This window comes from Capsicum annuum, chromosome 4, assembly GCF_002878395.1.
Source record: "Capsicum annuum cultivar UCD-10X-F1 chromosome 4, UCD10Xv1.1, whole genome shotgun sequence".
Classification (NCBI taxonomy): domain Eukaryota; kingdom Viridiplantae; phylum Streptophyta; class Magnoliopsida; order Solanales; family Solanaceae; genus Capsicum; species Capsicum annuum.
The window spans coordinates 76,768,492-76,783,708 of record NC_061114.1 but is presented as its reverse complement, the minus strand read 5'-3'; the positions used below and the strand labels follow the sequence as shown (position 1 = coordinate 76,783,708).

The 15,217-nt window shown below is 32.7% G+C and overlaps 1 non-coding gene across 1 annotated transcript; it reads left to right on the top strand.

Moving 5' to 3' along the window:
- The first annotated feature begins 7,516 nt into the window (after positions 1–7,516).
- On the top strand, positions 7,517–7,622 carry LOC124898319. Its single transcript, XR_007055293.1, has one exon. It is a non-coding gene; the product is annotated as a small nucleolar RNA R71 (small nucleolar RNA).
- The last annotated feature ends 7,595 nt before the right edge of the window (positions 7,623–15,217 follow it).

The following is a 15,217-nucleotide window of genomic DNA, read 5'->3' as shown; positions in this document are numbered from 1 at the left end:
ATGCTCTCATAAAGACTTTGGGATTGGGTCACAATCGTGACCGACCCAACTGAGTCTACCGGTACCAAATCAATTATCCAACCATACCAAGCCAAATCAAAGGCCATAAACAGAGAGAAACCAAAACATAATATGATAATCAATCCTAAAATATAATATGATGGAACAACTAACAAAATCGTCCAAGGGTGTAAGTCCCAATACCAATACTAATACCAAGGAAAACACCAATATCGACCCCACCCATACTAACCCCCAGAAGAACCACAAAGCCTCTATCCAAAAGAGTAATAATATCCAGTTAAGACATGCCCCCAACCATGGCCAAAACTAATATCCAAAATAAAATAAAAATATCCAAAGTTGTCCATAACATGAAATAAAGCCTTTCAAAAGGATGAAAGCTCACAACATCAGTCTAAATATTGATACTAAATATGTGAGCTAGATAAGAGAAGTAGAAAGGCCAGTTCCTGCAAAGCGTGGATATACAGCCGCCAGTAGATGGGTTAGCAAATGATTGGTAGCATGAACTCAGGATAAGGATAAAATAATGCCATTTATAAAACCAAGTAAAACTATCCGTAATGCATACAAACACACATAGATATATATAAGTTCCAAGAATGGGAATTTAGGTTTAGCATGCATTTAAAACCTTTATCTAGGCTGTGTAACTTTACCGTCCTAAAGCACCTATGGGCAATATGGGTTTAGCTCCCCCTGCTAAAAGGTCCCTAATGCATGTAGTCGAACAACCAAGGAAATATCATATTGGGATGACTAGTACATCCCTCAATATAAGGTGTGACATCATGTACACGGTCCACCAAGACCAACCACATATCGGCAAATATGTGTTTCCAGTTTTGGTCCACCCAAGACCTCCACCTTTCACGGCTTAGCTATAACTCCCCCTTTAATACCCAATTAAAACCATTTTTGAATAATCCATTTACCATTTATTAACCAAGGACATTTAGTGGTGGTATCTTTATACCAACCATACTTGTAAGTACTATTCATAGCCAACCACATGTGGGTATTAAAGACCTTAGGTGCCCTTCCAATTACCATATTAAATCTACTTGGGAGAATTTGTACCCTACAAACATAACCATTTATCTATTTACCATTCCAAACTATTTAATCCATGTATAAATCTTTTACCAAGTTTAAAAAAAGCAAGAGTTCCATTTAAAAGAAGTCAATGCAATGAACATATCTTTATAAGTATTTTGTCAAACACATCAGGGGCATAATATATATCTAAAACCAATTTTATTTACCAACAGCCATTCCCATATAATCCAATTATCCAAAACCACCATTAATGCATATAAAAGCATAATTAAAAGCATAGAAAACCATAACCATCCATTCATAAACAATGCCACCAAATCATATTTGAAAACCCAAAAGCATTAAATAATAAAATTATAAAAACAAATATTAAAATCATGCCTTTAGTTAGAACTAACAATCAGGGAAGAGAATATGCCTTATACTAAATAATTAATGGAAAGAAATCACCAAAGAAAACCCCAAATTAGTCCTCAAGATAAAACCCTAGCTTTCTTGCCCCAAAGCTTTTGAGAGAATTTAGATTGTTTAAGAGTAGTTTCTAAGTGTTAAATAGAGAAATGATAAAGTAAATAGCCTCCCAAATAGTCTATAAATTGTGAGATCCTATTAAGTTAAGTACAAAAATGTCCATATTACCCCCGCTTAAGTTGCATAAAAAATCCATCACAGGGATACGACTGACCCATACAAGTTATACCCTTCTGATACGAGTAGTACCCAGCACTCGTATTATACCTTAAACCCTAGACCCAATATTGTCCAGCATATGAATCATCCAACCAAGTCATATCCAAAGCATATAATTTGTACCTACCATCCTATCCCTGGCAGAATAAGATACCAAGAGGATTGAATAGTTTTCCCTATACGAGTATTAGATACGACTCGTACCAAACCATAAGACTCGTATCCCCCATGTCGTATCCATTCTAGTAACCCATACATACAACCAACCAGCATTGGTCATCATACAATAGTACCATACCACTCATACCTTAAATACGGCTCATACCCATTAGTTGTATTAGGTCCGGAGAATGAAATTCCAGGAAAAATTCTAAGGGCCAAACACCTATCATGTAACAATATCTTCCCAAAGTCATTTATGATTTTTTGGGTCCTAGGGTTCGATTATCGAGTAGTTCATTTGGTTCTTAGAACCAATTCCCTATTTAGAAGTCTTTGATGGTTCTAAATGGCCATGGACAAAAACTTCAATCTTGATTTTAGCCTAAAGTATGCTTAATTTTCACCTATTTCTTGAGAGTTATGATTCTTTGTTCATGTGTGAACATTAGGTTGGCCTTAGAAACTCAGTTTTTATATGTGGGACCCACTTGGGATTTTGGTGTCATGTTTAGACCCAAGGCACAAAAGTGTAATATGGGTGTCACTAGACTCATATTGAAGAGTAGATTATTATTTTGATAGTATGATGGCATTTTGAGGATTACAAAGTGAAGACGAGCATGTGGTACATAAAGTGAGGTTTTGCTATTTGGCCTTGAGGTAGGCTTCTATCTACTTTTCTCCATAGATAATGTGTGATATATATTGTGTGTAGATATGGATGTAAGTCTTGATTATGAGTAGGATGAATTGTCCTTGATTGTTGATGTTTGGAGTTTAGATGAGGGCTTGGGACCCGTAAAATTACATGTTTATACTTCTCTTAAATCCTATTATTTTCCCTCTCTAGTTTAGATTAGTTGTAGAGAGATTATGATGTAAATCTATGTTTAGGATGTGGTTTTAGCATTTGAAGTATAATTTGTATATTGATCTTATTGGGCTAGTATTATAGTCTTACAATTATAAGTTGGGTAGAGTTGACTTGAGTACCCTTATTTTTAGTCAAAGATGCTATCTTAGGCTTAAATATGGCTTATTTGGCATCTAGAAGTTGGAATAGATACCTTAGCCTAGTTTGGGGTATGGTGTGCCTAATTATTGAAATTAAGGATTAGAAGTGGGATCGTCTGGCCCACTTAGGCCTAAACTTGTGTTAAGCCTTGTGGACTTAGTTGCAGATGTTAAACATAGATAAGGCTAGTAAACCTTAGAATAAGGTTACTTCATGACATGGTAACTTGAATTGATGTTCCCAAATTATGGCTTTTGAGTTATAGTTATGATACTTCTTCTAGAACTGATATTGGGTATTTAAAGATGATATTCCTTTTGAATACGTTATGTGGCCTATAGAGATTCTATTTTCTCATAGACTCAATGATTGGCCTATAGAGATGCTATTTCCTCTTAGACTTTTTGATTGTCCTATAGAGATGCTATTTTCTCTTAGACTTCATGATTGGCCTATACAGATTTTATTTACTCTTAAACTGGATGATTGGCCTATAGAGTTGCTATTTCGTTTAGTCATAATTGTTGGACGTATAAAGATGAGGTTTCTTTTAGATAAGGTAATTATCCTAGAGAGCTGATATTCCTCATAGTCATGATGTTTGAACTTTTGATATAAGATATCTTATAGATGATTACATATCTATCTATATTATGCCTCTTATATGTAAGATGCCTCTTGTGTGAGAGAATGATTACATGCTTATTGATATTATGCCTACTATAAGTGACATCCCTCATACGTGTGAGATGGTTAGAGATATGCTATGGCTTATAATTATCGATATGATTTCTATAAATGTATATGGTCCTAAGACCATGATTATGATGTTTCAATTATTTTAGATATGTCATTGGGCCAAGGGGCGTGTCATGGTAATGATTTGATAGTCGAGAAGTGATTTTCATTGTAAGGGATACAATTACAGTTTATGGATTCATATATATATTTGTATACATATCTCTCCGATATGGGGTAGAGAATAACACGGTATATTTCTTACCACTTTATTGATTGGATACTGGTGATGGTTTGTATAGATTTGGTACATCCATGATTTTTATATTGGTAAATTATGTGATTCTAGATGAAGAATGATCTTATGATTGTTCTTCCTAATTAATGATTAAGCTATGAGGTAGTTAGTTGTCGATTAGCTGACTATAGTTCTTGGTGGCTAGTTAATCTAAGTATTATTTGATGAATCTTGCTTAGCATAAATATGTGGTAGCTAGCAATGGTTAATACGTGACTTATAGTGAGGTCGGGTATAGCATAGGAGAACATTAGTTGATATTGATCTTTAATTTTGTGACATCAATTAGTCGATAGTCGAGGAGTTATATATTGATGGGGCCAGATAATAAGTGATGTTGATAATAAAATATGACTAGTTAATAATGATGAATAGTTGCTAAATGGTTGATAAAGAAATAGTTAATCAAGAATTAGTGGTAAACAATGGTTAGTTAATGAATAGTGTTAGTTAATAAAAGATAGTTAGGTGATAAGTAGTAATGTGTTGTCTAATAGTGATTAACGAGTATAGGATGATTAGTTGATAATGATGAATAATGGATAAATGGTGATTCAGTCTAGTGATGAATCTTGACTAGATGTTAGATGTTGACTATTTAGTAAATAGTAGTTAGTTGCTATCCCATGAATATGGATAACATTTAGGATAATAACTAGAAGTGTGACGACGAGTGAACTATTGGTTTCTTTATAATAATTATTGGTTAACTAATAATGAGTAATTGGGAATACTGTCTAGATAGATATTCTATGGTGATATGACTATGTTTACGAGTTATTTTAGTGCATGTTATTTGATAATGATTGTTGTGATGATACTGATACCCAATAAGGCTGGAGGATACTATTATGATGATGTTAATACTCGGTAAGGCCAGAGGATACTATTGTGATGATGCTGGTACTCGGCAGGGTCAAAGTATATATTGATAATATGTTGTTTCCCTGCAAGGTCGGAGGTTGATGAAAATGATGATGGCCATGATAAGGACAGTTATGATAATTTGTAATATTGATTATGTACTTTATATTCAGTCCTACTTATGCATCGCCTATCACCAGTATGCACCTATATTTATCATCCAGTATGGGATGGTTGCATAGACATAGGTGAAAAATATGCCTTGTGTTATTGTATACTGATTGAACCTTTCAAGTATGGGGAGGTAGGCGTATGAATCGGCTCGACTAGGTATTTGGCTGTCCGAAGTAGTCGGTCATTTATGATGTTATTGATATTTTTATTATAATTGTTATGATCATTATTATGGATAGCCTATGAAAAATTGATCATTGATCTGGTATCAAAATTGAGGTATGTCTTCGGCCTTTTCTATCTTATGATCGCATTACTATGCACGATTATTCATGTCTAGCCATGTGGATTTGAAACCATTAGTATGATAGTAACTAAATCCTGACATTATTATAATAAGGTCTTAGAATGAAGATATGATAATGTAGGTTATGCTTTGAGATAACCTCATGCTTATATGTATATGTATATATATAGCTATATGAAGCTATGGTACTATCGTATATCCCTCCCTTTGTTATTCATATTGTATATTCATTTCTTCACCTTGTATATTACTATATATCTTTCTTTTGCCCTTTATTCGTATGTTGGCCTGGGATATACAGTATAGTATTTTCATAGATTGAATGCAGTTGGATAAGGGTTGTTCACCTTGATACTTCCTTAGTCTTGTTATGTTAGAATTTTTTACATGAATAGGATAGTTGTCCTTTATTATTCACATTGACTTGTTATATGATTTTTGAACTATTTGGTGTAGATTTTATTCTGTTTATATGTTGTGTATATCTGTTTTACCTTTGAAGCTCAGTTAACAAATGCCTACTGAGTACCATTTTTTTGGTACTCATACTACACGTTTGCAGATCATAGTACGGGTTATTATCGTTGATGTGTGCATCGTGTGGAGTAGCCCTAGTTCGGAGGCTTAGAGTGAGCTCCTAACGTTTGGAGTATTACTATCTCTCTCCTATATATTAGACTAGTCTCAAAGTTGTATTTGGAGATAAGTTGTATTAGTGTATTTCTCCTTGATATATCACTTTTGCAATCTTAGTATGTTTAGAAGCTCTTGTACTGATACCACCAGGTTTTGAGATTTTTTTATGTATTGATCTTTATTTCATATATTCCACATTTTTTCCTTATATTATTGAGTAGTCCATTACTAGCTGTTTCAGACTACGGGTTGGCTAGCCTACTGGTGGGTTATGGTTGGCGCCATCATGACCTAAGAAATTGGTTCATGACAATGGGTGACCTCAATGGTATCATCTTCAACAAGCTTCTTCTTTGACATCAATTTCTTTATTAGCTTAGCATACCCCAGTATTTCTTGTATCGCTCAAGCAACGGGATGTTGATAGAGAGGTTGCTAAGCATGGTCATGAATTTCTTGAGCTTACCACTCTCCTTTTTCTTCTTAAGCCTTTGTGTAAATGGAGGAGGGATTTGAATAGTGGGCAATACATCACTTTGTGGCTTATCATTATCTACTACCTCTTCATCAATTTCCACCGGTTCTTTTTCGTCCACTTCTTCTTGAGATTTTGGGTTTCTTCTCTTAGATCAACCACAACCTTTTTCTTTACATTTATATGCTCAATATTGGGCTCTTTTGCACCCACAATTTCTCTCTCAACTTTCTTCAAATGATCACCAAGTGTCTTTCCGCTCCTAGTGACTATTGCCTACACTTGGGCTTTATTTTTTGATTCACAATAGTGTTACTAGAAAGACCCCCCCCCCCCTTGGTCTAAAATTCAATTGAGTGAAGATCTGCCCAATTTGCATTTCCAATTGTTTGATAGAAGGGGAGTGGGATACAACTGTTTGGTTGAGTTTCGAGAAGTTTCCTTTCAATTCATAGGCCATTTTGTCTGTTCCCTCAACTTTCATCAAAATTCTTGCCAAGACATCTTTGGTTTTATATTTTTTGGTGTCAACAGGGTTACCTTTTTTTTTCTTTGGATGGTCATGAGAAGGCACATAAAAATGATATTCTCAGTCTCTCTCTCTCCAATCACAGTCACGATTACAATCCGTCCAACCTTGGTTCCCACCTTGCCTTTGACAGGTGGTCCCCTGCTCTAAAATAATTTTCCAAATACCAAATCTCCGCATTAATCTTTTTGGCCTTTTTATTATCATAGGACTTGGATGCCACAACAATCACCATTTTTGTGGGTGTACCTATCATATGCTTAGTTAAAAGCTTTAATTTTGTCGTTATTCTTGCCATGTTTTCCTCCCTCTCTTCCTCTCTCTTCTTTTGCTCTTTACTAATAAAGAAGGTAGTAGGGAAGCCTTTTGGTAACTCAACATCACGGGTATACGACCCCTGGTTTTGCTCGGTAACTTCATCAAGCAAATTTGTAGCCGCTTGATAATTTAACTTCACAAGAGAGCCCCCCGCCGCATTGTCTACCACAGTTTTATTGAGAGGATCAAGATCCCAGTAGAAGATTTTGAGAAACATATTCTCTGGGACCTCGTGATTGGGATATTTCATGAGTTTTTCTTTGAATCTTTCCCACACTTCATATAAGGGTTATCCATTCAATTGCCTAAAGTTGATGATCTCATCACGCAATTGGAGCATCTTAGAGGGTTGGAAATACCGGTCAAGAAAGACTACGGTAAGTCCATCCCATGAAGTAATCAATACAGATAGAAGAGAGAGAAGCGACAATACCACCTCCTCTATTAGAGAGAATGAGAAGAGACACAACTGGATAGACTCTTCGTTATGTGTGCAATGTCAAAGGGTGCATACACTTCTTTGAAATTCTTCAAATACAAGTTGGGGTGCTCATAAGCTTGTCCCCCAAAAATTCCCTTCATTTGTATCATATGCAACATGATGGTCGTGATATGAAAGACATTATTCCCATGAGTAGGAGGGATACGGATGGAACTTGAATGTCCAACAACATTCAGTTGCTCTTCATCATTAATAGGGTCATCGAAAGACCCGACAATACTTGTATTGTCACTCATAGTTTCGTGAACACAATAGAAATCACCTAAAAATGAAAACAAAAACAACAACCAAAGTAAATAAACCCCACTATGGGTATACCCTAAGTAAAAATCAACACCACACAAGTGAAAGCTAAATTTTACTCCCCGACAATAGTGCCATTTTGATAATGCTCACCTATACCGTTCAATTTGGTAAAGGATGGTCATTGTCAATATCTCAACTTACGTTGAGGTCAAATCCACGAGAAGAGAAATTAGATTTCTAGTCCTATGGGTGTTAATAATTACTAAAAATATACCTATAATGTTTACAAAGTAAAGTACATAATTTAAAATGGGGAGGGGAGTGGAACAAGGGTTTATCACTATCAACTCAAGTCAACAAATTAAAGCAACCCTTGTGATTGAAAATTCAATATGAGAAGGATTATGGGATTATGTCTACCTAAGGGTAAGTTATACATAGGAACATGATGATTTGGTGCAAATTCTAGTTATTAACTATGTGGTAGGCTAGGTCGAAAGTCCTTGAGGCTAGTTTGTCCATAAAACCTCAAGAATATTACTTGTTGACCCTTTTGAGTACCTAAAAGTGTATAAATTTCATCCACCTAATACCTCAATTGGGCATCCCTCTTTCCAGGGGGATACCCAAGACATAGTCAACTCTCTATTCAACCCTATTTCTACGATAGCACAAAAATAGCAAACTACATCTGTTATTATCCACTATTGCTTTGTCCCTCATAGCCCTCTTTCAAGGATTTCATGGGTTCCAAAAGTTCACCCACATTCTTCTTTCAAGGATGATGTGAGCTTTCAAGAGTTTGGGGTTTCTACCCACAAAACCATTTTGGACATATGGGGTTTTCACCCACAAATTCAAACTAATTAAACCAAGCAATAGTGAAACTCATCATCAACAAACTAGAATCTACACAAATACATCACAATCCACACACAATTGCACCTTAGTTCAACATAATTTCAAGATAAATAAATTTAGCTACTCATGAAGTAAAGAGAAATAAATATACCAAAAGGTTCATTCAAAACATCCATCCTTCAATTTCAACAAATTCAAATCAACAAATTCAAATACAATTGTTACCTAAATTAGGGTTTGCAACTTCAAATTTAATTTCTCTCCCAACTTTACAATTCCAAAATAAGAAAGGGTTTGAGCCTTTAAGGGATTTGGGGTCGACTGAGCAAAATTACAAAATTACCTCTAGGTATATTCCTGCGTTGTCGCGATTATGGTAGATTGTACGTGATTGTAGCCACCATGACCGTGGGCAGAGCCACGCAATCATAGAGGTTGACCTATCTTGACTTGTTGTGATTGCATCCTCAGACTGCGATCGCGGTAACTGAGACCATATTCTGCTCTAGGTCTTCCAACTGCACTTTTCTTCTCTTTTTGATCCTTTACAACTCAAATCCACATCTTTCTTCCTTATCACCTGTAAGCCTACAAAATATGGAAATTAGTGCATTCTATCACAAATATGTATCATTTATACCCTCAAATTATAGTAGTGTACATGAATTTTCGATGCGTATGAGTGGTAAATTCACCACTCATCAGACTCCAGTTGGACCAGATGTGTCTAGCACATTTTCTAACTTCATAATTTGGTAACAACTCAAAAACAATAGCATTAAAACTCTACATTCAAAAAATAGTTAAAGTACTTGACAAAGAAATAAAGTATTTCAAATTATTGACAGTTAAAAAAACATAAATATTACCTTTTGCATGTCAGCCATCACAGTACGACCTGCTCCAGTACCCAACTTCAAATCCTCTATCAAATAGTTGATATAAAACTCCAACTATGCTTGGTTTTCTTATCCATAACAGTCCAGGCTATAAAAATTGTCTGATTATTTTCATTCTTCCCAACTGCTACTAGAAGTTCACCCTTATAAGCATCTTTAAGAAACATCCATCAAACCCTATAATCCTTATATATCCTTCCATCCACCCTTTCTTCAGTGCATCAAGACATACATAGAAATACACAAATAATTTTTTATCTGGGAAAGTCTTTGTATTCATTCTCAGTGAAACAGATCTACCAGGATCGAGTTGTTTTGTCATATCAGCATAATCACATAATCTTGCAATCTCCAAGTTCTAGTCCCCTAGGGACTCTCTTAGAACCTATAACCTATCCTTATAATATATTGTTCTACCCACAATAATACCAATTTTTCTCTGCACAATTCTTTTATTTCCCAAATCCTTAAAGATGGTTGTTTAATTATTTCATTCCTAAATCTGTTAGCAATAAATTTAGTTGTACACATTTTGTTCTTGTTTGATGTCATGAACTTATGCACTAGATTATAGTTCTTAATTAAGCAATCGCCAGAATCTCTATCAATTGCACTATAACACAATAAATTGCATTTTGGATAAAATTAGCACTTAGTCCTTACTCTATGAGCTTTGTTAGGTTTTAAAATAATCTGAACATTATTTTATGCTGCATACCTCCCCAAATCTTTCTAAATTTCTTAGGACCATTAAAAATTATACCAATTTTAAAACAACACCACCACAAACATCATTAAATCTGATTTTACTACTTCTTCTTCTCCTTGGTAAATCAACACCTACAACAATATCCCCAACTACCAAATTAGTTTTATCAACACTATCACAGTCTAAACTATCAATGTACTCTTCATCACCTCCTAATCTACCCACAAATCTATCTTACTTATTTCTGCCAGTGTTTTGAAAAACTTTGTCAATACCAGCTTCACCTATTGGTATTTCTTCTCTTGCTTTTGATTTTATTCTTTGATTTTTTTTCTTTTACTTTTAGCCCTAAAGTTTCTCAACTCTTCTTCGGTGTCTAAGCCATCTTCATCAAAGATTTCACCATCTGATTTGATACTAGGCAGATCTGATTTATTACCATTCAAATATTTATTAAGACCCCTATCTTCATTAGTATCACTGCCTATATCATCTTTATTATTACACTCTAGCCTTTTAAAAGAAGAGAATGATAAGACACAATCTCAAGCTCTTTTTCAATTCCATGAACAACAAACATATCAAACTCATCACCATCTTTTAAGTCTTTCACAAAGTCTAATAACTTAATTTCAGAGGTAATTTGAACTAACTCACCACCATCGATATGTTGATCTTTGGTGTAGGAAAGAAACTTAATAAGACTGTAGTGGTCTTTATCAATAGCAACAACAAAAATATCTACTTCACTTTTATAACTAAGCTTAGGGTCGGCTATAAAACCCCTTAATATTTGAATACCCAAGATTTTTGGAGTAGGAAAGAAACTCAATAAGAATGTGGTGGTCTTTATCAATAGTAACAACGAAGATGTCTACTTCACCTTTATAACTAAGCTTAGGGTTGACTATAATAGTCCCCCATGATGAAAATAAGTCAAAACATAACTGTCTATTGTATTTTCTTAACATCCCCCAAAGATTCTCAATAAAAGAAAATGACCAAAATGCCCTTGAACTTAAAAGTACCAAAATAATCCTATTTTTAGTGAAATCGCCAATAAAAACTAAATCAATTAAATCCCTGAAAATTGATAAAAAAAAGACTAACTTTATCACTAAAATCCTTATAAAAACCTCAACACGCAAATTTATCGCAACACTATAATTTTTAGGTGTAAAAAGTCCAAACAACAAGGAAAATACATAAATTTAAAGAACAAGTTTAGTCTGACCTCCGATTTCTTCAATTTCATCAACTTTAAAATAAATGTCTTCAATTTCGTTAATGAAAATGAATCATTATTTCATTGAAAGCACTGTACCTACAAAAAAACACCTTTATTAGTTAGAAATCATTAAGAATTAAAGAAAAATTAAAGCATAAATGGAAAAGATGAGAGACTTACAATCGAATTTCAATGGGGTTTCAATCAGGGAAAAAGTAAAAAATGAGATTTTACAACCCCCCCCCCCCCCAACGTTGAATGCTGACATGGAAAGTTCATTTTTACGTGGTAGGTTTTAATTGGCATTTAAAATCCACATGGCGGGGTTGAAATACACGTGCCTTGAATTTTTTTAATCAGGGTAAAAGATGTCAAAGTGACACATTTAATATCTAGTTAAGGTGTTTAAAATGAACACCGTTCACTTGAGGTGTTAAAGCAAAAGATTATGTCAAGCTGAGATGTCTATCGTTGTATTTGACCTTTAGATAACTCCTATTTTGGGATGACTTGTTTGGATTACCCCTATTTTAGTACGACAAGTTGAATTACTCCCATGATTGGAATGAAATTTCTATTTTGTATTCGTCTATGTGTGGCATGATAATTTTGATTGTCTTGATTGGACATTAATTTTCCTTACATGATGGTTGAACATGATAAATTGGAATTGATTATTCTTATGGGATGATTGTTCTTTGAGTTTACTTGATTTTACATGTGGTAGGCTGGAACTAAATTATTTTATCATTACTATTTTCAGTGATCATTATTTTTATTATGTTAGTTCATGCCCCACACAAACTGAATACCCAGTACCCAAGCATAATTATTATTTTTGATAGTATGTTAGAAAAGGAGAAATGTAGGTACAAAACTATTGTTCAGACTAGAAAAAGTTTCTATGTTTGAGTTCGTGGGGACCATAATTTTTTGTTTGTGGAGTTATATTGAGTCATTTATTATTTATTACTAGTTTCAGATTGTATCCTAAATTTGTTTTTGTAATCTTTGAAACTCCATAGGTAAGTGTGGTGTGATGGGTAGAGACTGTTAAGTCATTGGTTGACTTGTATCTGGTGTTTTTCCATGCTTAATTAGATGTTAAACATTTTTATTCACATCACATGACACATTTTTGTTTTATTAAAACTAGTGAAATGAACCGTGCTTCGAGCGATAATAAAATATTTTACTAAATATGTAAAAAATTTAATATTCAAGCGTAAAGAATGTGTTTTAAAAAAAAAATTAAATCAAATGTAATTAAATTAAATTTGTTTTCTTAGATTATGTAGACATATCATAAGAATTCGCACACTACAATGTTTTATTCAACCATGCATACAATTTAACTTTTAATAAGTCACATATTTAATTAAGATATGCGGATAACTCGGATGGATAACTCGGATAACTTAAATAGATCTATTATAACTCTAATGGATCTATTTTTATTTGTACGTGAATATTTCTTAACTTCTCTAAACATTTCTATTTTTATTTTAATTTTTATTGATGTTCATATCTTGGGGGTGATTAGATGGTATTTGATTAAAAGCTTTACTGTAATATTCTTTAGTTTTTTCTCTTAGCCTTTGTAATTCTTGTATATTATTTTGAACGTATTCTAAATATTCTATATCTTTTGTTCTAAAATATTTAATTAAATTCTCTTTCATAAGTACTTCTGTTAATCTTATTTCTTCCATATCTTGTCTCCAATATTCTAAATATTCATAGTTTATTATTTTATCTTAAAGTAGTTGTAATACTGCAAATTTCTTTGTAATAATTTATTCTAATTGTACTATATCTGATACTAAATTCTAGGTTATCTATTTCGTTAATTATCCTGTCTATTTCTTCTATGAATAATTCTATGTCCAAACCATATTCTAAACTTTCTTTTAATTCTAGTTATTTCATGGTTTTATTTATCCAAATTAATCTTTCTTTTAATTGTTTTCTTCCTCTTCTAAGATGACTTCTATAATTAATTTCTTTGTATAGCCAACTTTGTTTTTCTCTAATTCTTTTAATGTATTCTAACATTTTTAATCTGTATAATATCCATTGAAATAATAACTATTATTATCTGAGTAATAACTATCTGAATAATATAAGCTAAGATCATGCATATCTTCTAACCATTCTAGACTTAATGATTCTTCATTAAATATTTTTTCTCATATTATTTTCTTTATGTCTTCTATTTCTATGTCTTTATTGATATATAAAACAAGTATCTTAATTTCATCAAATATATAGTTTGCCATATATGATGCTAGGTTTTATGGGTTATTAAATGCTTTATTATAATATTTACTGGTTGTTTGTTTTAATCTTAATAATTTTTGTATATTTGCATTAAGGAATTCTATATATTTTATATCTTTAGCTCTCATATATTTTTCTAGATTTGTTTTCATTAGTTTTTCTATTAATTGTATATTTTTCATATTCATTTTCCAATATTCTAAATATACGTAATTTATCATGGTTGATGTGTAGGTTTGATATGTAGGTATTTGTAAGAGTAGTTAGGTAGGTGTTGTATGTAATTTATTCTAGTCAAAAAATATTTGTCAAATATTTTTTCCCATATGATTTTTCCTATATCTACAATTTCTATATCCTTAAATACATATAAAACAAGTATTTTAAATTTATCTACCATTTCATCGGATAAGTAGGCAGTCATTCTTTTTCATATGATGTTATTTCAAAATATTCCTTCCAATCATAGAGATAACAAAATATGATCATCTTAGATTACTATGTACTAGATTATTCTTAAATAATTTTGTTACTTTGTCACTATTAGAATGGTAATCTGGATACTTTTCCCTTAAACAACGCCTCTACTCTGGTTACTCCCCTATCACAGCTTTTTTGCCTCACCGGTTTCACTTTTAGGATGGCATAGTTCTTAGGGATTTTTCTCCTTTTTCTCTTTGCTAATAAACTTTGTAACATATTATTCTTCAAATAATTCTACTATATAGTAACTAACATGAACTTATTTTATCATATTATGATTGTTAGGAATTTATGATTTTAGCTATTCATAATCATAAATGGATATACCTATTCTGGTAGATTTGATAATTCTGGATTTTGTTCATCCATAGCTTTTCTTTAGAAATATATCTGTTTTTTATTAAATAGTCAAAAAAAAAATTGTGTACAAGAGAGAAGGTTTGCTTTCAACACATGAAAGTCTTGCCTTTAACTTGGCCGGATGACTTACATATTTATAGCCTAAAAGAAAATGCGTAAACTATTTTCTACTTTACACGTATCCTAAAGTAATAATTTACTTATTCTATTCCTAATAATACTATACATGTTAAAAGTCAAAAAACCTATACAATAGGTCCTAAAAAGTTAAGGCTAATAATGGTCTTCTATACAATAAGTCAAGAAAAGTCATTTCATCTTCCATATGTCGCTTTCTTTACTTTAATATTTTTGTCTTCT